This window comes from Triturus cristatus, chromosome 2_2 (assembly GCF_964204655.1).
Source record: "Triturus cristatus chromosome 2_2, aTriCri1.1, whole genome shotgun sequence".
Lineage (NCBI taxonomy): Eukaryota > Metazoa > Chordata > Amphibia > Caudata > Salamandridae > Triturus > Triturus cristatus.
Window position 1 is genome coordinate 1069341217 of NC_140582.1, and position 24208 is coordinate 1069365424.

Genomic DNA, 24208 nt, shown 5'->3' on the forward strand with positions numbered 1-24208 from the left:
ATTTTAGAGGAATATTTGTACAATGGTGAAGAAAGGGGGCGGGGCCTGAGGTGACTTGTGCAAACACACCCTGTGGCGCGTTTTAAGTTGGGGAATTAATTCCTCTTCAATCCAGAGGTCCCCTGGGGGCCAACTAGCCCACCAGGTACCTCCAGTATGCGCCAGGGAGCTGCGTTGCAGAGAGGTTTTCAGAGGCCACGCCCCTTTTTACAACACTCTGCATTCGCAGCTCCGTGGCGCTTACTGGAGGTACCTGGTGGGATAGTTGGCCCCTAGAGGACCTCTGGATTGAAGAGGAATTAATTCTCCAACTTAAAACGCGCCACAGGGCGTGTTTGCACACATATCACCTCAGGCCCCGCCCCCTACCTTCACCACTGTGCAAACGCGCACCGTGGTGCGTTTTAAGTTGGGGGATTAAGTCCCCTTGAATCCTGAGGTCCCCTGGCAGCCAACGAGGCCACCAGGTACCTCTAGTAAGCGCCACGGAGCTGCGTTGCAGAGAGGTGTAAAAAGGCGCGTGGCCTCATTACACCTCTCTGCAACGCAGCCCCCTGGCGCATACTGGAGGTTCATGGTGGGCTAGTTGGCCCCCAGGAACCCCCAGTATTCAAGGGGAATTAGTTCCCCCTCTGCAAACGTGCTAGGGGGCGCGTTTGCAGAGTGGTGTAAGGAGGGGGCAGCCTCCGGCCCGATCTCGGTCTTTTTTTTCTTCTTCTTTTTTTTAGAAGGGGAGCTGTGTAGCCCCCCTTCTTTTTCCATTTTTTGGCCCTGGGGACCCCATCCCCCAGGGCCTGCCCCCAATTTTTATTTATAAAAAAAAAAATCGTGAAGGGGGCCGCGTGGCCCCCCTCCCGAGGCCATAATTTGCCCCGTGGACCCCATCCCCCGGGGCATGGCCCTTTTTTAAATTTTTTTAAAAAATGTATGGAGGGGGGCTGCGTAGCCCCCCTCCTCTGGCCACTTTAAGGCCCCGGGGACCCCATCCCCCAGGGCCGGCCATTGTTTAAAAAAAAAAAATTAATTGGGGAGGTGGCTGCGTGGCCCCTCTCCCAGTCCACTTATGGGTCCGGGAACCCCATCCCCCGGGGCCTGGCCTCCGTTGGGGGCCGTGGGGGGTCCCCAATCCCCCCACGGTCCGAGCCGGCTCCCCGCGTCCTGCGGGAGCCGGCATTGCTTTTCCACATGGGGAGCAGCTAACCTGCTGCTCCCCATGTGGAAAAGCAATCAGCTTTGCTTCATTGAAGCGAGAGCAGGTTTCCCTGCTCTTGCTTCAATGAAGCAAAGCAGTTTGCAATAACAGGGCGGGAGCCGCGAGGCTCCCGCCCTGTCATTGCAAACAGCAGTGTCCCGGGGGTGGACACCCCGGGACACTGCAGGAGCCGGCCCTGGGGGGTGGCGGTTCCCAGGGCCTATTCAAGGCTCCAGGAGGGGAAAAGTTGGCCCGGGGGTGGCGGTCCCCGGGGCTGGGGGGGCCTGAGAGCCCCATCCCAAATTATTTCAAGCCCCGGGGGGTGGCGGTCCCCGGGGCTGGGGGGGCTGCGAGCCCCCCCACCCATTTTCAAGAAGCCCCGGGGGTGGCGGTCCCCAGGGCTGTGGGGGGCCATGAGCCCCCCGCCGATACTATCTTTGAGACCCGGGGGTGGCAGTCCCCGGGGGTAGTGTGGGGGAAATTGGGACCCCCCCACACTTCTTTTTTTAATTTTGCCCCCGGGAGCCAATTACCAAAGAAGCGCGGGAGTCCCGCGCTTCTTTTTTTTTATTTTCGGCCGAAATTCGCGCAGGGTGCGCGAATCTCACTGATTTATTTTTTTTAAAAATGCTTTTTTTTACCCTGGAGGTCCTTGTGGGACCCCCTGAGCAGGCCTAGTGGGTCAGGGTGTTTCTACCCTGCCCCCTTTTCGCGTTTTTCGGTTTCTTGTGCCTCAGTTCTTCCGAGGCACAAGATGACTGCCAGCACTTCCTGATTTGGAGTGTTGACAGCCAATTAGAATACAGCTCGTGCTCGGGAGGGTGCGGGGAGGGTGCGTGGATCCTCCGAGGCCATAGATATGTACTTTTACCTCTAAGTTTCTCAGGAACTACTGAAAGGATTTACACCATTTATGCAACAGGCACGAGTCTGAACTGAGGACTACCTCTTTGCCAAATTTGGTGTAATTCCGTTCAGCAGTTCGGGCTGTAGCTGCGTCAAAAGGTCCTATGGGAAAATGCATGGGGAAAACGCGTTTTGGGACCCCCCTTTTTTCTCGGCCCCCGCTTGACGAATCACCATGAAATTTTCAGGATAGGAGCGGACCGGAGCTGGCCAAAAGTTTGGAAAATTTCGCGAAGATTCGTCAATCAGCGCCAACGTTATTCCAAATAGAATGTTGCAGATTTTCTATGGAAAATAGGTCCTAACTATACCTACCTACTGAGTCCTTATTAATTCCTGTATGGATGCACCCAAAATTACTGCTCAATATAAGCTCTCACATGAGCCTCGAATGCGGCAACTACCCTCAATCCATCACGTATGTTCCACATCCAGGACCCCACTTCAGAAAGAGTGCATGATAGTGACTCATTGACATTCCTTAAAGCGATATTGTGCGCCCTAGAATCTATAAATATAGATAGATGGATAGATATATATAAACATACATGCATATATATATCTACATCTATATATATATAGATATATCTTCAACTTCAACTTCAATATTCTTTATTCGGCTGAATACCAGCCATAAAAGAGAACATCTTAAAAACATTTCATGTAAAGAAAAAAAAGTACAGTATAATCAATGGCAATATCAATTAAAAGTGGCCCGTTGTCAAATCACTTGTAACAAGATGATCACTGATAAGTATAAAATCAAAACTTAGCAGCGTTTTAGTCTGATCAAGACCGGGCACACGATTTAACATCTATACACAAAGACCGTTTAAATATTGCTACTAATTCCCATATAACAATTTCATCATGAAAGTGTACAATACAATACTAATAAAATAATAACAAGAACCCACCGGCCTTACTATACGTACAACATCATATATGCACAGTAACCAAATTAATGAAAGTGTGTATAAACAGCTAACGAATACCATTGATGCTTCCTGTCCAGGAACCCTCTAGCCAGTGGGATAAATAATGGAGGGCTTGTTTCTACATTGTTTATTATTACCCATTCAGTGGGTGTACAATGCCAAACATTCACAATTAATAAACTCTTGCCTCCCAGTGGATTCATTGTAAAATGCTCGAGTTCATATATCTATCTATATATATATTCACTGAAAAAACCATAGGTTTCAGGCATGTTATAGTTAGAAATTAGCATTTAAAAAACCTTAGAAATTCACTGAAAAAACCATAGGTTTCAGGTGCGTTATAGTTAGTTGGACATTTCTCTTGTACAAAACCATTGAAATCCCCCCGTTATAGTTAGTTCAGCTAACTATAACTCGCGCGCCCACAATGCACTGCTGATGATGTCACATATTACATCACTCATGACATGGTCAGTGACATCCCTCATGACATCACTGATGACATCTCAAATGACATCACTGATGACATCACTGATCAAAGTCACTTCCAGACCCAGAAGTGGCTGTATTTGAGTATCTACATGAGTGTCTATCTAGGTTATTAGTTGGTTTTTGGAGTATCAGTATGAGTGTCTGAATGTCTGTATGGTTCGGTGGGGGGTATTACATAGTGCATAGATGCATGAATGAGTGACTCACTGTTTGTATGTGTTGAAGATAGCATGTGTGCAGCACTGTATGGGTGGATGAGTGTGTGTATGGGTGTGTTAGTGAGTGAATGACTGTCTCAATAGTGTCTTTATGAGTAACTACATGTGTTTTAAACTAGTATCTGTGAGTATTGGTGTATATAAGTGAGTATATGTGAGAGTGAGAGATTGGAAGAGTTCCTGTATAAATTAGTCTGTGTTTCTATAAGTGATTGCTTAAGAGAGTAAGTATGTGTAAGTTTCTGTAGCAGTAAGTGTGGTGGTGTGTGTATAACTGTATATATGCAATTTAATGGATTTTTGATACTTTGTTTGCATGTGTGATTATGTGTCTGAGTAACTCTATGGATGAGTATCACTGTGTAACAGGATGTATAGGTGTATAAGTACATATGATGAGTGAGTACATGTATGAGTGACTGTACAGGACTGTTGGTGAATGAGTGGATATGTGTGTAGATCTTGGAATTACTGAATTGGTGTGTTGTAAGTGGTATTGCTCTTTCCATTTATTTGAAAATGTTGGTTTCTATTTTTGAGTGTGTGTATCAAAGGTTCTATTATGGTGAGAAGAGGTCTGCCACTCTATCACAAGGATGATGTCATCAGTGATGTCATGAGTGATGTCATTTGAGATGTCATCAGTGATGTCATGAGTGATGTCACTGACCATGTCATGAGTGATGTAATATGTGACGTCATCAGCAGTGCATTGCGGGCGTGCGAGTTATAGTTAGCTGAACTAACTATAATGGGGGAATTTCAATGGTTTTGTACGAGAGAAATGTCCAACTAACTATAACGCACCTGAAACCTATGGTTTTTTCAGTGAATTACTAAGGTTTTTTAAATGCTAATTCCTAACTATAACGTGCCTGAAACCTTTGGTTTTTTCAGTGAATTTCAAAGGTTTTGTAAATGACAATTTTTAAACGTATTAATTGTTATATTGATTTTTTTGATACTGATTTCCGACATTTTTTAAACTATTTATTTTTAGATATTTTATTTTTTAAATTACATTATACATTACATTATACATTACATTACAAAATATACTTTCTCAGAATGAATTACTTTAGTTTAAATACTTTGCAAATAGGCAATAGACTTTTAAGTACAGTAGTTACAGTTGTTGCAATGGGCAACACAATTTCAAACACAATGCACCATTGAGCTCAATGTGAATTTCTAGTTAAATGCAATTAGTTACTTTATGGATTTCTTTTCTAACCATAGGACTGGATCCTAGATTCAGTCCTTGGACATCTCCTGTAAACAGTTGAGTAAAAGCATTTTGGTTACAGTATTGATTTTTAAGGAATATTATTGTATTTTAAAAGTTGACACTTCGAACTTTTTTCACCCGGGACACTGCAGGAGCCGGCCCTGGGGGGTGGCGGTCCCCAGGGCCATCAAGGGCTCCAGGAGGGGTGCCACGCAGCCCCCCCTCCCATCATTTGAAAAGCCCCGGGGGTGGTGGTCCCCAGGGTTTGAGGGTCCATAACGAACCCCCCCAAAAAATGTAGTGCCTCTGGGAGGTGGCGGTCCCCCGGGGCGTGTGGTGTGGGCTCAAGCCCCCCCACACAGGTTTTTTTTTATTAAAAAAAAAGCCTCAGGGGTGGTGGTCCCCGGGGCTGGGGGGGGCTATGAGTCCCCCACACAATTTATAATAAAGCCCCGGGGGTGGCAGTCCCTGGGGCTGGGGGGGCCCCTTTGGGCCCCCCACTTAAACTATGTTATTGCCCCTGGGATTTGGCCCCCCGAGGGGTAATAAGTAATATAGTGCGGGAGCCTGCGCTTCGTTTTTTTTCTCATCGGCAAGATCCGCGCACACTGCGTGCATTCTTCTGATTTTTTTTAAAACATTTGGGGCCCTGGGGGTCCTTGTGGGACCCCCTGAGCAGGCCTAGGGGGTCAGGGTGTTTCCACCCTGGCCCCTTTTCGCGTTTTGCGCGTTTGTTTTTTAGGTTTCTTGTGCCTCGGTTCTACCGAGGCACAAGATGGCTGCCAACACTTCCTGATTTGGAGTGTTGACAGCCAATTAGAATTGGTCGCCAGTAGGTAGTTATAGTTAGAACCTAGTTTCCATAGGTAAAGCATTTTTTTGATTTGCTAATAATTTTTTAATGTTCACGAAATTCTCCAAAAAAAGGCCTATCCAGGTCAGCTCCTATCCTGAAAGTTTGGGGGTGATTTGTCAAGCGGGGCCTGAGAAAAAAGGGGGGGTCCCAAAAAGTGTTTTCTCCATGTTAATTTCCATAGGAACTTTTATTACAGGCTACAGCCCGAACTGCTGTAAATCCGTTCAGTAGTTGCTGAGAAATTCAAAAAATAGAAGTCAAAAAATCATTTTCTCATAGGAAACGTTCAAGGGCTACAGCCCGAACTGCTGAACGGAATTACACCAAATTTGGCAAAAAGGTAGTGCTTGATTCAGAAAGCGTCTTTTTTCTAAATGGTGTAACTCCGTTCAGTAGTTGCTGAGAGATTAAAAAAAATAAAGGTTTTAATATCTGGGGCAGCGGTGGGTTCGCGCACCCTCCTGACCGCGTGCTTCACCTTGATTGGGTGCCACGACCACGAGCTTCACTGTGATTGGCTGCCAACACTCCAAACCAGGAAGTGTTGGCAGCCATCTTGTGACTCGGTAGAACCGAGTTACTAGAAAACAGTCGAAAAAAGATTGAAAGAGAAGAAAATGGGGCACCCACTCATTCTTCAATATACATTGGCCAATATATTTATAAAACATATTTAAACTTTACAGAAAAACACAGTCCCTGGATGATGTCATCAGTGATGTCATTTGAGATGTCATCAGTGATGTCATCAGTGATGTCACTGACCATGTCATGAATGATGTAATATGTGATGTCATTAGCAGTGCATTGCGGGGGCGTGAGTTATAGTTAGTTCAACTAACTATAACGCTGAATATGGAATAAAAACTTGTCTTATCAAAGCTTCAAACAAACAATAAATAAAGTAAGCAAAAATTCATTCACTACTAATCGACTAAAACATCTTCAGGACAAGGTCGCACGCTTGGATGGTGATTAACAACTATAAGACACTTGCACCCTCCCATTATCTGAACGTGACATTTTCTATTTACTTGAAAAAGCAACTAATGGCTATACGTTTCGGAAAATTACCATCAATAGCGGATCAGCCTACTTGGTTATACAAAGGGACAAAATCATGTCGACTTTGCGGTTACCATAAAGAATATTTTATTCATATTATTTGCATATGTAACCAACTCCACAATGCTCGAGTTACCCTTCTTAGACAAATTTTAAATGACAGAGGTGTCAGGTCCTGTAGAGCCGCAATAATAGCAAGTTTAAATCCATCAGACATACAACTAAACTGTAGATTGATCAAACTTTTTGCACAGGCACACACAAGTTCGTTACCAGGACTGATATCAGAAAAAGGACAATAATGTGGTAAATTATTTGTTAAACAATGACATTTTACGATTTTCTAATTTCCTTTTTCGTTTTTAAATTGATGTACAGTGATTATTTTTTGGATTTTTTTTTGCTTTTTCTCCTTTATAATGTTTTAAATTTCTATTTTTACATGTGTTTATATTGTTAAAGTTTTAATTGACCAAACAATAAAAATGTACTTACTTACTTACTTACTATGGTTTTGTACGAGTGAAATGTGCAACTAACTATAACGTCCCTGAAACCTTTGGTTTTTTCAGTGAATTTCGAAGGTTTTTTAAATGCTAATTTGTAACTATAACGTCCCTGAAACCTATGGTTTTTTCAGTGAATTTCAAAGGTTTTTTAAATGCTAATTTGTTACATATAATGTCCCTGAAACCTATGGTTTTTTCAGTGAATTTCAAAGGTTTTTTTAATGCCTATTTCTAATTATAATGTTCATTAAACCTATGTTTTTTAAGTGATTTTAAATTATCATTCCATTCTCACCCTGGTGAAAACAGCCGATATCGCCAGTTTTCCAGCAATAGCTTCCACAAAAAAAAATTGCCACAAATGAGAGCAAAAACTAATGCTAATAATAATAATAAAACAGGCAATAAGCTGCGTTAGCAGTAGGAATGTAACATCTGCCTTTTACTGGTGTAAGGTAAGATGACTACCTACAGTGTGAAACAGAGCCCAGCCCAGAATCACATCTGAAGACAAACTCATGTCATAGAGCTACTGATCATGCACCTCCCACACCCAAGAAGGCCACAAAACCCACTGCCACCACCCTCAGGACCTCCCCACCGGACCACCCCCCCTACTACCACCGAGGCAGCGCACAACAGGACAGCGAATCTTCCAAAAACGGCATGGCCCCTCAGCCACACAATAGCTGAATGTTGCAAGATGTGGTAACCAAGCATGTGGGAAGGACGCAAGTCACCCACCAATAATAATGCACACAATACCAAGTGTAGCGGTGATATGCTGGACAGACCTCACTATGCAGAGCACAAACCTCTCCATGTGTACATATACTGCTGGTGCTTATAGTGTTGTGGACAGTGGAGGCAACCATGTTACCTCAGGCAGTGGGGAAGATCTCGGTCATGTACCTGTTTCATCATCCCCTGTAAGCGGAAACGCGGTGGACTGGTCCAACGTACGTCACTCCAGCGTAGAAGTGTGAATAAATAGGCCGGGGCTCTGGGCGTGGTTCACGTGTGTGAAGGCCAACGCGTCTGCCAGGGCAGCAGCCCTCACCCTGCCACGACACCTCTGCCATGACCGCCGGCCTCCTCAACACAGGCCCTCTGCGAACCCAGCAGCACAGCACCACAGACTTATGTCTGTACAGACTATTGCCTTCTATCTACACTGCAGACAGCAGGGCTCACAATTCAGATTGAGTCACGATTGCAGATGACGCAGTCCAGTACACAAGACACATTGCTCCCAGTGCGGCCCGCCCAGACCACGCATCATCGCAGGGTGCGCACACACTGAGTGCTTCAGGCACCACTAACTCAGTGCACCACAAGCCATTGCCACGTGGCCTTACTGAGGCAGAATTCATTAGACAAAAAACATTGCTCCCAGTGAGGCCCGCTCGGACCACGCATCATCGCAGGTTCCGCACATGCTGGTTGCTTCAGGTGCCACTAACTCAGTGCACCACTTATCATCGCTGGCTGCACACATGCTGAATTGCCAATAACTGAGGAGCTCAACTCAACGCCACGTGGCAGTGGGCCCTTGCTGACCGCTGCCTCCGGCCTACACTGCGGTCAGCAGGGCTCACAATTAAAATTGAGTCTTTATTCATTAATTACAGAGTCCAGTAGGCAACTAAATACAATGTCTTCGAAACCTAAATAACATCCTTTTAGTATCCTTGCTTCAAGAACTTTTTTGATATCAATTATAGCTTTAGTACAATCACCAAATTCATCTTGCAAGTCCAAAGGAACACTGAATGGCCGTCTACACTGCAGCCAGCAGAGCTCACAGTTCGAATTCAGTATTGATTCATTAATTTCAGAGTCCAGTAGGCAACTAACTATAACGTCCCCGAAACCTACACATTTCGACAATGTATTCCATACATATTTCATCTTTTGTTACCTACACTGCGGTCAGCAGAGCTCACAAGTTAAATTGAGACATGATTTAATAATTGCAGACAGAATTGTACTCTATGTCCTCAGATTTTGGCCAAGAGGAAGTGACAAAAAGCATTCCTCGATGTCTGTGCTGACGACTGCCTTCCATCTACATTGCGGACTGCAGGGCTCACATTTCAGATCGAGTCGCAATTGCAGATGACGCAGTCCAGTAGGCAAGAGACATTGCTCCCAGTGCGGCCCGCCCGGACCACGCATCATCGCTGGCTGCGCACACGCTGAATGCTTCTTATGCCCAGCACAACTCATGGACCCTTTATGATACAATGTTTTGTGTATAATTGCACATCTGGTGCCCCTACCTCAGTGTCTTACAAGTCATGAACCCTTTACGATAGAATCTTTTGTTAATTATTTCACATCTGGTGCCCCTACCTTAGTGCAGCAGAAATCATTGACCCTTTACAATTGAATCTCTGTGTCTGATCCAACGATTACTGTTGTACTTGTTGCCAGCACCAACCATTCCCGGAGGGCTGGCTTACACTCACCCCACACTTATCCAGCACAGACGTCACTGGACATGTGACCCTGGTAATAAAAAAGAGTCAAGCGCACATGCCCGTACCCAGTTCCACTATCTATCTATGTCTGTGTGTTCATTATGTATGCAACATGCTGCCCCTGGGCCCTACCACATTACATTGTGCTCTGGAAAGCGTATGCAACCAACTTAACTTTGACAGTGGGAGAAAACTTTGGGTATGTAACTTTGTCTCAGTCATTGTACAAGTACGTACGTAGAGACTGGATGATTAGAGTACTGCAAGGAGAGTGTATAGTGAATTTATAAGTGCGTGGGGATTGGCGGAGTGATTGTTTAACTACATATGTTGGCGCAGCCTAACTCCGACAATGAGCTTGTCTCTAATTGGCTGCTCTCCATGTCCCAAAAACTGAAATTTGGACGTTGCATGGCCCTGTATTGCTTCAGCTGCAATACTCCACTGAATGTGCAATAAACATTCACATCCACACAGATGTGTCATGTCCACCATCTTTCTTGTGTGGAACTATGGATCAATGTAGGGTCAGTGACTCCCCGTACCTTCCATGTTGGCCATGTTGTGGGACTTGGCTCACAGAGTGACACATTGACGCTTGCGACCTGGGTGACGGCAGTACTACAACAAGAACACCCGCATGGCAGTGTTGCCAGATGTTTTCAGCATTCTCTAGCCAAAAGCCAACGAAAAAGTAGCCCAAAGTAGCCTAAAATTGCTACTTTAAGGAAGGAGGGGCAGGGACATCGTCAAGCAGGCGGTGAAGGCATTGGAATTGATGTTGTAGCAGGCTGCCAAGTAAATATTTGTCTAATAAAGCGCTTTGCTGGAGCGCTGTATATATATTTATAATCTGGCAACTAGCACAAACTGAAATTTTACCGCACCACCGGGAAAAATATAGCCCAATTGTGCGTGATCTAGCCCAATCTGGCAACATCAGTTGATTCCTCATACAGCTCATGATGGAGCTACGTCCATAGCTCCAGAGTCATTCTTCACAGCCTCACACAGGACTGGCATACGCCAGGCCAGCCCACTCTGCTTACGCTTATAGGAAAGGACAACAATGCTACATGGCCCAGATTTTCATTGTAGTGATCTGCTGGTCACAGGTCTAGTTGTCATTATGCCACAGCCACTCCCTCACGGCTGGTATACATCCACACCACACCCATCCAGCACAGACGTCACAGGACACGTGACCCTACCAATAAATAAGACCGGGCGCACGTGCTCTATGCCATTTTAGAGTTGCTCCCACCGCATGCACTGTGATGGCCCGTCCCAGTGGTCCGGACACCTCATGTAGGCCTGAGCCATTGAACAGGGCAGCCTACCGTGGCCTCACTGGTCACTGAGTTAGTGGTACCGCAAGGACTGAGCGGGTGTGCAACCTGCGATGATGATAGGTGCACTAGTATGTCCTCTGCCATGGAAAAATCAAGACGCAGCTCAAAATCTAAGACTTTTAGGCTTGCGGAGCTCGGCTGCATGATGTGGAGGGTTCCCTGTCCGCGAAAAGGTGAGCAGTGAGGCCTGGGTATGCAGCGGTGGGCACATACTTCTGGGCGGCGGGAGTGGATGGGGTGCAGCAGCCTGTGTGCGCAGCGGCGGCACAGCGATTTAGGCGTACACAGTCGTATATACTCTGCCATTACTAATTCTGTACTATGTTTCAGATGTGGGAGCTTGAGGGCTCCACTAGGTCCCGGCACATGGTTAGAGACACAGCGGTGGCTTAAAGGTGAGCTGTGAGAGTTTTGTCCACAGTATGGGCACTCACTGTCCCTCTTCATGTCTTCCTTTCTCTCCTTCACACTCTTTCTCTCTCTCTTCCTCTCACACTGTTTCTCTCTTTCTCTCTCTTCCTCTTTCTCACACTCTTTCCCTCTCTCTTCCTCTCTCTCACTGTTTCTCTCTCTCTTCGTCTCTCTCACTCTTTCTCCCTTTCTCTCTGTCTTCCTCTCACTCTTTCTTTTTCTCTCTCTCTTCCTCTCACTCGCACTGTTTCTCTCTTTCTCTCTGTATTCCTCTCACTCTTTCTTTCTTTTTCTCTCTGTCTTCCTCTCACTCTTTCTTTCTCTCTCTATCTCTCTTTTTCTCTCCTTTGATGGACGCATGACCCACAATTTTATCTTGCTTTTTGTCTAGCAGGCCTGCGATGATGCGTGGCCATCCTGCAATCAACACTCAACCTAAATTGTGAGCTCCGCTGCACCGCCTGTACACAATGGGTGAGGAGGTTTCTTCGACATGTGGTGGACCCTTTTTGACACACGCCGGTGACAGAAAGGTGAGCTGTGAGGATTTTCTCCACAGTGTCAACACTCACTCTCCCTCTTCATCTCTTCCTTTCTGTCACTCACACTCTTTCTCTCTCTCTCACTTCCTTTCTCTCTCTGACACTCTTTCTCTCTTTCTCTGTCTCTTCCTCTCTCTCTCATTCTTTCCTCCTCTCTCTACCTCTCTCTCACTCTTTCGCTCTCTCTCTTCCTCTCTCTCAAACTGTTTCTCTCTCTCTTCCTCTATTACACTGTTTCTCTTTTCCTTGTATCTCACTCTTTCTTTCTTTCTTTCTTTCTCTCTTTCTCTGTCTTCCTCTCTCTCACTCTTTCTCTCTCTCTTCCTCACTCTCACTCTTTCTCTCTCTCTCTTTCTCTCTCTCACTCTTTCTCTCTCCCTCTTCGTCGCTCTCACTCTTTCTCTCTGTCTTCCTCTCACTGTTTCTTTCCTTTTCTCTCTCTCTCCCTCTCACTCCCACTGTTTCTCTCTTTCTCTCTGTCTTCCTCTCACTCATTCTTTCTTTTTCTCTCTGTCTTCCTCTCACTATTTCTTTCTCTCTCCTTTGATGGACACATGACGCACAATCATATCTTGCTTTTTATCGAACAGGCTGTGATTCACTAATGAACGTCCCCCTCCCAACACCACCACAGCTGAACGCGTGTACAACCTGCGATGATGCGTGGCCATCCTGAAAACTCCTCAGAAAGTTGCTTCGACACGTGGTGCACCCTCTTACACACACACTGGTGGCGGAAGGTGAGCAGAGAGGCTTCTTTCTGCAGCAGCGGGCAGTCACCTCTGGGCATTGGGAGTAGATAGTGTGCAGCAGCCTGGGCGCACAAGAGTGCACAGACACCTCCGAGCAGTGGGAGTGGATGGGCTGCAGCAGCCTGAGTGCGCATTGCCAAAATATAGAATTAGGCAAATGCAGTTGTATGTACTCTGCAATTACTAATTCTATAATATCTTTCAGATGACTAAACTTGAGGGTGCACTATGTCCCGGCACGTGGTTGGAGACACACCGGTGGCACAAAGGTGAGCTGAGAAGATTTTCTCCAGTGTCAACACTCCCTCTCCCTCTCCATCTCTTCCTTTCTCTCTCTCACACTTTCTCTCTTTCTCTTTCTCTTCCTCTCTCTTTCTTTCTCTCTCTTCCTCTCTCTCACTCTTTCTCTTTCTCTCTTCCTCTCTCTCACACTGTTTCTCACTCTCTTTTCCTTGTATCTTACTTTCTCTCTCTCACTCTTTCTCTCTTTCTATGGGGGTGAGGGGGGATGGCGGACAAGGAGGTCCTGCTAGGGGATGTTGGAGCAGTGTAGGGTGTCCGACCTGCATGATCGTTGCCTCTATTGCATCTGTTCTCAGAGACTTACGAGCCGGCGGGCTGGCTCGTAGATGAAGAGGTGCGAGCCGACTGGCAGGCTCATAGAGGAAGAACCGCGGCCTGTCAGTTCACAGAGGGAGAGCTGTGGGCCAGCTTAAAGAGGAACACCTGAGGACCGACTGGTATAGGGAAAGGTGCGGGCCGTCGGCTTCCAAAGGGATATCTGAGGAACAGTGATGTGGGGAGAGGGAGCTTGAACAGGGTATTTCGCAGAGAGAGACCTGCGGTATATTTCCAGTCTTGGCTTCACAGATACAACTGCGGGCCCGAGAACTCGCACCCAAAGAGCTGTGAGCCGACAAGTGGTTCCCAGAGGGAGACTTGCGGGCCCAAGAATGTTGTTGGAGATATGCTTTTGATGGGGGTAAAGGGTGCGTTGCCTGCTGATGTAGGGAGACGCAGCGTGAAAGTGGTATCTCGCACAGACAGAGCTCCGGTATATTAAATTGCCCCTGGGACCTTTCTTTTATATTTTCACTCGATGCGAGGCACAAGATGGCTGCTAACACTTCCTGGTTTGAAATGTTAGCTGTCAATCAGAGGCAAGCTCGTACTCGGGAGTGAGGCACCGTCCAGATATATTTATCTTTTTTTCCTTTAATACCTCAAAAACTACTGAACGGATTTACACCATTTCAACAAAAGCACGCTTTCTGGACCAAGAACTCTCTCCCTGCCCAATTTGGCGTAATTCCGTTCAGCAGTTTGACCTGTAGCCTTGTCTAAAATTTCCTATGGAAAATGCATTGAGAAAACACTTTTTCGGACCCCCCTTTTTTCTCAGCCCCCCTTGACCAATCACCCTGTAATATGTCTTCACAGCTGGATGGCTCCGGTCATCGGTGCAAATATCTCACAATAAACTTGCTTTCAATCAACAACCAACCTTGTACGTCCTCAATACACCCCTAAACTTTCAAGATACGAGCTGATCAAAAAAGAGAAACTTTCTGGAAAATTTAGTAAAGATTCGTTAAGCAACGCCAAAGTTATAAGCAAATGGAGGGCTTCAGGAGGGGGGCCGTGCAACCCCCCTCCCAACATGAGTGAAGCCCCGGGTCTGCGGGGACCCCAGGGACCCCCCGCAGCCCTAGCCAGCCACTGCTATCATTTTTTAAGAAATTCCCCCGGGACCTACCCACCCCCGGGTCTCATTGAAATAAAACATGGGAACCTGCAACCCCAGGGTTCAGTAGTTCAGTAGTTTCGGCTCTAGCCTTGCACAAAGTTTCCTATGGGAATCTTATTCTTTGAATTTCCTAAAAACTACTGAACGGATTTACACCATTTAAAAACAAGTTCGCCTTCTGAACCAAGCTCTACCTTTCTGCTAAATTTGGGGTAATTCCGTTCAGCAGTTCGGGCTGTAGCTCGTCGCAAAATTTCCTATGGAAATTAACATGAGGAAAGCACGTTTTGGGACCCCCCTTTTTTCTCAACCCCCGCTTGACGAATCACCCCCAAACTTTCAGGATAGGATCTGACCTGGATAGACTTTTTGGGGGGAGAATTTTGCAAAGATTTGTCAAACGACGCCAAACTTATTAGCAAATCAAAAAATGCTTTTCCTATGGAAGTTAGGTTGTAACTATAACTACCTACTGGCAAGCGCCAGTAGGTAATATATATAGATATATTAGAGTAAGGGTGTTTTTAGGGTTTAAGGGTGGGTAAGGGTATTGAATAGTGAGGGTGTTTTTAGGGCTTAGGGGTCGGTTTGGGTATTGTGTGGTAAGAGGGTTTTTAGGATTTAGGGGTGGGTAAGGGAATAGCATGGTAAAGTTGTATTTAGAGTTTAGGAGCGTTAAAGGTATTGGGTGGTAAGGCTGTTCTTAGGGTGTAGGGGTGGGTAAGGATATTGGGTTGTAAGGGTGTTGTTAAGGTTTAGAGGTGGATGGGGTAATGGTAATGGGTGGCGAGGGTATTTTTAGGGTTCACGGGTAGGTAAGGGTATTGGATGATAAGGCTATGTTTAGGGTTTTAAGGGTGATTTTATGGTTTGAGGTGGGTAAGAGTAATGGGTGGTAAGGGTGTTATTAGGGTTTATGGTTGGGTAAGGGTGTTAGGTGGTAAGGGTGTTTTTAGGGTTTAGGGGTGGATAAGGGTGTTGGATGGTAAGGGTGTTTCTAGGGTTTAGGGTGAGTTAGGGTATAGTGTGGTAAGGGTGATTTTAGAGTTTGGAGTGGACAAGACTATATAGGGTGGTAACGGTGTTCGTAGGGTTTAAGGGTGGGTGAGTTTAGGGATTAAGGGTTGATATGGGAATGGGTTGGTAAAGTAAAACAAAATTGGGGGTTTGGTGGGTCTTCCCCAATTAAAGAAAATAATGATCTATCTCAGTGGTTCCCAAATTGGGATCCGCGGACCCCCAGAGGTCCGTGACACATTCCTAGGGGGTCCCCAGGCAGCAGTTTTAAAAGCACTGCAAAGTTCCTTGAATAATCAGCAGTTTTTGGGTAGCAATAAAAGTGTCGAGATAACTCCGGTGATTAATGTACCTGCTGTAGAGAGATGGAGGTTTTGTCCAGTGGCAGCTTTGACTCCTCTTAGGAAGCGCTGGTGGTTAATATGCCTGCTACAAAGAATGTCTACCATGCATTTATAAATAACATTATTTTGGTTTGTGCATAGCTCAGTGGGTTCCTGCTTTTGCCACAGAGATTCTTTTGTTATTGTGCAGTTCACAAGTTCCAATCGTAGTCTAGCATAGTGAGCTATGAACTGTCATCAAAGAGCTGCATGCAAACTCCACAGTACAAGTTAGTAAGTTATGCTTTTTCCCAGTTTTTCATTATCCCGATGCTGCTAAAAAGGTTTGTTTGGGTAGAAATAAATCCTTATTATTTAAAGTCAATGCTAATCCCTGTGTTATATTCTGAATCCTGAGTTTCTGCTTCTCCAGACCAAGCACTCTTAAAAAATACCTACCAGTATGGATGACATGTGAATCCTACACCTTGTAGTCCCCTTTGCCTTATGTAACATTTTCTATTCACTGATTTACACACATATGATTCATGGTCACTCTTTGTGTGTGATGTAAAGTGCTATTACACCCTACAGTGGTATGAGAGGTGCTATAAAATAAATTAAATACATGTGACAGTGGTGCTATGGAGAGATGAGAGGCACTGGAGGGTAGTAGGGAGGGAATCATTAAAGATTGTAAATCATTGAAGATTGACAAAAGATTGTTGTATCCTGGTGCATAGTAAGGTCATTGTTTACTATGCTTTAAAAGCTAATACAATTTAATATATAATGACAAATGTGTTGTAAAATGCACCATTTTCCCCCAACCCCCTTTGTAGTGGTCAGGCTCACTCGCTACACTTGTGCACTGTACGGGGACTGGTCTGACAACATTTGCCAGAGCAGCTTTAGGTTTCCAGCCCAGCCTTGACAGTAGCAGGAGCCTCGGGCGGTCAATAAAATCAAACAATGAAAAGTTAGTCGCAAGATACAGCACCAACCTTCCCATTAGGATTTTTCAATTTTCGCAAATATTTTTAATATAAAAATCTAAAATCTTTAGTAATTCAAGTCAGTCTTTGTTTGATGTGCACACATGTGTGTTTTTTTTCCTTCGAATTACAGTTTTGTTTGAGATTTAAATCATACAAATTGGTTGGGGGTCCCCAGATTCCAGTAGTGACTCAATGGGGGTCCTCAGGAGTGAAAAGTTTGGGAACCACTGATCTATCTATTTACATATACATATATATATATGGACGGAAAGCAACTTGGAATCATCCCGGAGATTGGTGTTGATTTTAATTAAATATGCAGATATTGATAGAGCGCAACTCCTGAAAGAAATAGCTGAAATTAATGAGGAACTGGACAAAATAGAGATCACTGATGAAAAAACGAAACTAATTAATGATATGACCATAAGACTAAAGAAGGAAGAAGCAAAAATCATGGAAAGGAAGGCATTTAAATTCCAGAGGGATCGAAATGATTGCCAACTTGGCCAGATCTTTACATTCGCCCAAAAATATGATGTATTACGTGTTCCTAAGGCCAAATCTGCACCGACTCCTAAGGGATTTAGCAAGAATATTAATGTGGCTGACACTTCTCATTCCGAATTAAGCTCAGCAGGGGGTAGCGATTCGGAGTCAGAGTTACGTAATGGGCTGGCAACAGGCCAGATTTCCAAACCATCCCCGGGAGAAGAAATCAATTTTTTATGTGCAGAAAGGAGACAAACCTTACGTCCAAGATTAACAACAAAGAATTACGATGAAAACACGCAAATTTCAGGCGCAGACAGAGGTGCAGGGCGAGTAAGAGGAGTCCCAGGTCAAAACAAAAAGAGGGGGAGAGGGCATTGGATGAAAAAATAATTCCTAATGACACCAGTACCAATACCATAGTCAATTTGACCCCACTGACACTCATGGAGGATGAAAAAGCAATTCTCAGGCTTGGGCTGTCCTTCTCACCCCAAGTCAATTTTGACTATGCCGCCACAAGATTAGACGTATACAAAACGGTGAGAAAACTCAAACTGAAAAAATCATTTGCACTAAAAAATATCAAACAAGGCAACACAATGGCTACGCCCTTATCTGAGGTACCATTATTAGAGGCTATGCAAGATCTATGGGACACGAGGGAGGAAGCAGGTAGTACCAGTAATATTATTGGAACTGTTGGTATTAAACAATTTATTCCAGTAACTCCGTTTAGACTCCCCTCCACATTTAATCCCATTATGCCTGGAGATTTACTCAATATCTTTCATGAGAATGTGGCAGCCCAAATTTAAAAATTGCATATCGAGACTCAGAAAAAACAACGTCGGCACAATCATCAAACCCAGCAGTATGAGAATCTCATGCACAAACTTAAGCAGGACAAAAATGTTATTGTTCGCCAAAGCAACAAGGGAGGCAACATTGTACTTTTGACAAGGGAAGATTATGATCATGAAGCTTATTTACAACTTAATGACAGAGACTTATATTCGGACCACTTCAGCATCGAATAAAGATTTTAATATTAAATTGGCATGTTGGAAAGGGCAAAAACTGATTTCAGAAGCTGAATACAAATTAATGAGAAACGACAATCCTGTCATCCCTACCATATATTTTATCCCGAAGATACATAAAAATCGGGATAATCCGCCGGGCTGACCTATCATTTCTGCTCGGAATGGAATGTATGAAAAAACCTCACAATATATTGACTTCTTTCTGCAGGATATTGGGAAATCATTAGATTCTTATGTTCAGGACACTGGGGATTTTTTACGTAAAATCATGAATATGATTTGGAGATCAAACTATTGGATGTTGCCACTGGATGTGACATCTTTATACACTAGCATTAAACATATAGACGGTATCCAGGCAACCCAGTATTACCTTTCCCAAAAATCATCACAGTTTAAAGATCATAATGATATATTGGTTGAGATGTTGGAGCACTGCCTTATGAACAATAATTTCATGTACAATAATCTTCTATACCGTCAGTTGAGAGGCGTAGTTATGGGGGCTAGTTTTTCACCTAGCTACGCCTGTCTTCACATGGGTCACTGGGAAGAACTTGTGCTTAAGAACAAACATGTCAAGAACTTCGAAGAGAATGTGGTTGTCTGGTTACGCTATATTGATGACCTGTTTGTGATATGGAATGGTACTAGTGAAGAAGCTACTAATTTTATTATTGCATTGAATGATAATGATCTTAACCTTCACTTTACTGCCTCTTTTAGTCAAACTAGTATCACATTTCTTGATACAGAGGTCTATATACACAATGGCAACATGGAAACTAGGCTATACCGTAAGTCAACTGCAGGTAACTCTACATTGCATGGGACTAGTGCACACCCCCTCTATCTTATTAGCAGCATCCCCTACGGGGAAATGCTGCGCTTGAGAAGGGTTTGCAGCAAAGAGGATGATCTTATAATGGCACAAGTTTTGAGTAAACAGAGATTCAGGGAAAGAGGGTATTGGCTGAACACAATAGACAGTGCCATTACCAAATCAATGAAGATCAGCAGAGAAGAGTTACTGGGACGGAATACCTCCAAGGCCAGGTTACCGTTGCAACAGGACGTTACAGAAGCAGGAGCCAAAGTCATTACAACCAATCCCTTTAGAATCATTATGGGCTACAGTCGACAACATGCTAGTCTTCACAAGATCATTAATAGGAATTGGCCGATTGTCCTTAGTGACCCTGTCATTGGCCCTATGCTCCCAGTGAGGGTTTTGATCACACACAGCAGGGCACCATCTATGAGGGTCCGCTTGGTCAATACCAACCCGGAGGTGATCGACAAGACCACTTCGTTACAAACCAATAGTGGGGCTTTACAAATGTAAGACTAGTAAGGCATGTCTCCATGGTATTAATACCAAGACCTACGTGGACCCCTTTAGCTGTAGGGAAAACAGGATCAACAAACTATTAAGCTGTAAAACAGAGTACGCTGTTTACGTACTTATATGTCCGTGCGGTCTCAGATATGTAGGTAGCACTAAGTTAGCCACACATAAACACATATTGCAACACCTTCGTGCTATCTCCAACCATTATAATACTTATTCAGTCGCTAGACACTTTAGAGAAGCACACAACAGTGATAACAGTGGTCTTAAGTATTTTGTCATCGATACTATTGCGCCTAGCAGGAGGGGCGGTGACAGGGAATCCAATTTGCGTAGATTAGAGACGCGATACATTCTCCAATTGGATTCTAAGTCTCCAGAGGGCTTAAATATTACAGAAGACCTCCACACATGTTTAGGCTGAATATCTGACCTGTACAACACGGTATTTACCACTTTTTATACATGGCTTACTGACTTTTCATCTCAGGATATAGTGATAGTAGGGTTTAGGGAGTGCTGTATGGTTTTGATTGCAACTAAGATACGAAGTTTAATATCGAAGAATGATATTGTTAGAAGGAGGGTTATTATGTTTTAACCCCCTCAGGTCAATGGGAATCATGCAATATTTTATTGTTATGTTCTTAAACCTATTTACTCTTCTATTTATGGATTTTATTCTACATATTTTAGTATTCATAATGTAACTTATTTCAAACATTTGTACTGTATGCAGCAGTTTGCACACTGAGGCATATTCTGGCCTCCATTTTATGGGGAATTGTGATCAAAAAACCTGCGATAGCCCTAATTCCCCTTTTTTTACTTGGTCTTACTCTGTTTCCAATAATCTGTACTATTAACGCAGGATCGCCCATCTTGATCTCTGAACTATTTAATCTTATGCGATATGTGTTATTTTTAGATATGATATGTTTCACTTTTTTATTATGCACTGTAGCAGTTTTTTTATTCATTGTGGGGAACGTTTACCTGACTGTATTGCAATAGTATATTCATCCAGGTTCTGGTATTTATTAACAGTCAGTTGAGCTGCTATTTGGCTACTGTGAGTTGAATCATTCATTTTGAAACTAGGCATTTAAGCTTTGATTGAATAATATGCAGCTCATTTTGTACTTATGGATGTACATTTATTGCAACCAACCACAGTTTGATATTTCTATTATATTGATGTATAACTGCAGGTTACTTGACGATTCAATACTATTGAGCCCTGGATGTACGATGCAGTATATCTTCAGTATCTATGACTGTGTTTCCCACGTGATGTCGAATGAACTGGTACTGTCACTTTAAAAGCTGCACTCATTGGTGGTTACTTTGTCATGTGAGCAAGGCTCGGAGGAGCCGAAACATTATGGCTGTTGCTTTTCGCAATAAAATATAATTGGCACTTAACTGAGGTCCGTGTACCTAGTTTGTTGATGTCCGGAGGATTGCCGAATTCACAACGCGGTAATGAGGATATATATATATCTATATATATATATCTATTATCTACTGGCGGTCGCCAGTAGATAGTTATAGTTAGGACCGAGTTTCCATAGGAAATCTGAAAATTCTATTTTGAATAACTTTGGCGCCGGTTGACGAATCCTCGCGAAATTTTCAAAACTAATGGGGCGCTCCGCTCAGCTCCTACCCTGAAAGTCTCGGGGTGATTCGTCAAGCGGGGGCCGAGAAAAAGGGGGGGTCCCAAAACGCGTTTTCCCCATGCATTTTTCCATAGGACCTTTAGTCGCAGCTACAGCCCGAACGGCTGAACAGAATTACGTGAAATTTGGCAGAGAGGTAGCCATAAGGTCAAGGAAGTGCCTTTTCCAGGTCTGGTGTAAATCTGTTCAGTATTTCCTGAGAAAATAGCAATTAAAACCATATCAATATCTATACGCGCGCACCGTGCGCGCACCCTGCCGTGCGCGAGCGCAATTATGATTGGTTGTTAGATGTCGGTAAACATTCGAATCGGTCGAAACTAGGAAGTGTGGAGAACGTGAAAAGGGGGCAGGGTGGGCAGTTCCTGACCCCCTAGCCTTTGTCAGGGGGTCACAGAAGGACCCCCTAGGGTAAAAAAACATTTTTTTTTTTTTTTTTTTTTTAATTTCGCGGGGTGCGTGCACGGTGCGCGCACGCCGCACAGTGGGTGCTCGGTGCGCGAAGCGCACCGAGTGCCCACAGAGCGCGCATGGTGCGCGCACGGTGTAAACCCTAAAAAAAATGTATAAATACATAACTTAGCATTTAAAAAACCGTACAAATTCGCTGAGAAAACCATAGGTTTCACACATGTTATCGTTAGCTGGACATTTCACTCATACAAAACCATTGACATTCCCCCGTTATAGTTACAGCTAACTATAACTCGCGCGACCGCAATCCACTGCTGATGACTTCACATATTACATCACTGATGACGTCATCCAGTGAGTGTGTGTTTCTGTAAAGTTTAAATATGTATAATATATATAGGGAAAAGCCTGTGGAAGAATGAGTGGCTGTACAAGTGTGTGAATGGATGATTTTCTAGGTGCGTAACTGACTCTATAAGTGAGTCATTTGAGATGTCATCAGTGATATCATGAGTGATATCACTGACCATGTCATGAGTGATGTAATATGTGACGTCATCAGCAGTGGATTGCGTCCCGTGAGTTATAGTTAGCTGAACTCACTATAACGGGGGAATTTCAATGGTTTTGTATGAGTGAAATGTCCAGCTAACTATAACATGTATGAAACCTATGGTTTTTTCAGTGAATTTGCAAGGTTTTTTAAATGCTAATTCCTGACTATAACGTGTGTGAAACCTATGGTTTTTTAAGTGAATTTGCAAGGTTTTTTAAATGCTAATTTCTAACTATAACGTGTGTGAAACCTATTGTGTTTTTAGTGAATTTGTAAGGTTTTTTAAATGCTAATTTATGTATGTATTATTATATTTTTTATATATTTATTTTACAATAAACTACCTATGTATATAGTTATAGATTGACTGTATCCTGTAATATGGAATGGCTCAGCTCTTTTTTTTTGAATTTGGATAAAGTTGAACAGCATAGTTAATATCTTCTATAAACTTATAAATAGTTTTAAATGTTTTTTTTTTTAAGGGTTTTTCACGGACCGTGCGCGCACCGGCAATTTTTTTTATTAAACGAAATGTTTTTTTTTGATTTACGAGGTCCTTTAGGAACCCCCTGAAAAGGTCTAGGGGGTCAGGGACTCTCTACCCTGCCCCCTTTTCACGTTCTCCACTTGTGTTTTTAGCTCTCTTCTGCCTCTAAAACTCAAAATGGCGGCTGGGGGGTGCGCGCACCGTGCGCGCACCCCGCGATTTTTTGAAAAGAAATAAAATGTTTTTTTCACCCTTCGGGGTCCTTCAGGGCCCCCCTGACAAAGGCTAGAGGGTCAGGAACTCTCTACTCTGCCCCCTTTTCACGTTCTCCACCTTTCTTTTTCACTGTCACACACAAAATGGCGTCCGACACTTCCTGATTTTGACCGATTGGAATGTTGACTGACATCTAACTACCAATCAGAATTACGCTTGCGGACATTTGGTGCGCGCACCGTGCGCGCACCGTTCGCGAACGTTGCGCGCATATAGATATTTATGTACTTTTAACTGCAATTTTCTCAGGAACTACTGAACAGATTGACACCATATATGCAAAAGGCACATGCCTGACCTGAGGACTACCTCTGTGCCAAATTTCAAGTAATTCTGTTCAGCCGTTCGGGCTGTACCTTCGACTAAAGGTCCTATGGGAAAATGCATGGGGAAAACGCTTTTTGGGACCCCCCTTTTTTCTCATCACCCGCTTGACGAATCACCCCGAGACTTTCAGGGTAGGAGCTGAGCGGAGCGCCCCATTAGTTTTGAAAAGTTCACGAAGATAAGTCAACCGGCGCCAAAGTTATTCAAAATAGAATTTTCAGATTTCCTATGGGAACTCCGTCCTAGCTATAACTATCTACTGGCGACCGCCAGTAGGTAATATATATATATACGGTGGCGAGGAAGAGGACGAGGCAGGGGAAGCGCCGCAACAGAAAAAAGAGATCACAACAACGCTGGGAATTCAGAAAAAGGAAGGGGAGCCATGGGAAATCGAAGAACACGCTCCAACAGAAATTACTGATGGATATGAACATGGTAAATCTAACTGTAGTGAATTTATCCAAGAGACCTATGTCTGATATTGAAAAGAGAACCCTATGCCTGGGTCTTTCATTTTGTCCGTCCTCCTCTTTTAACTA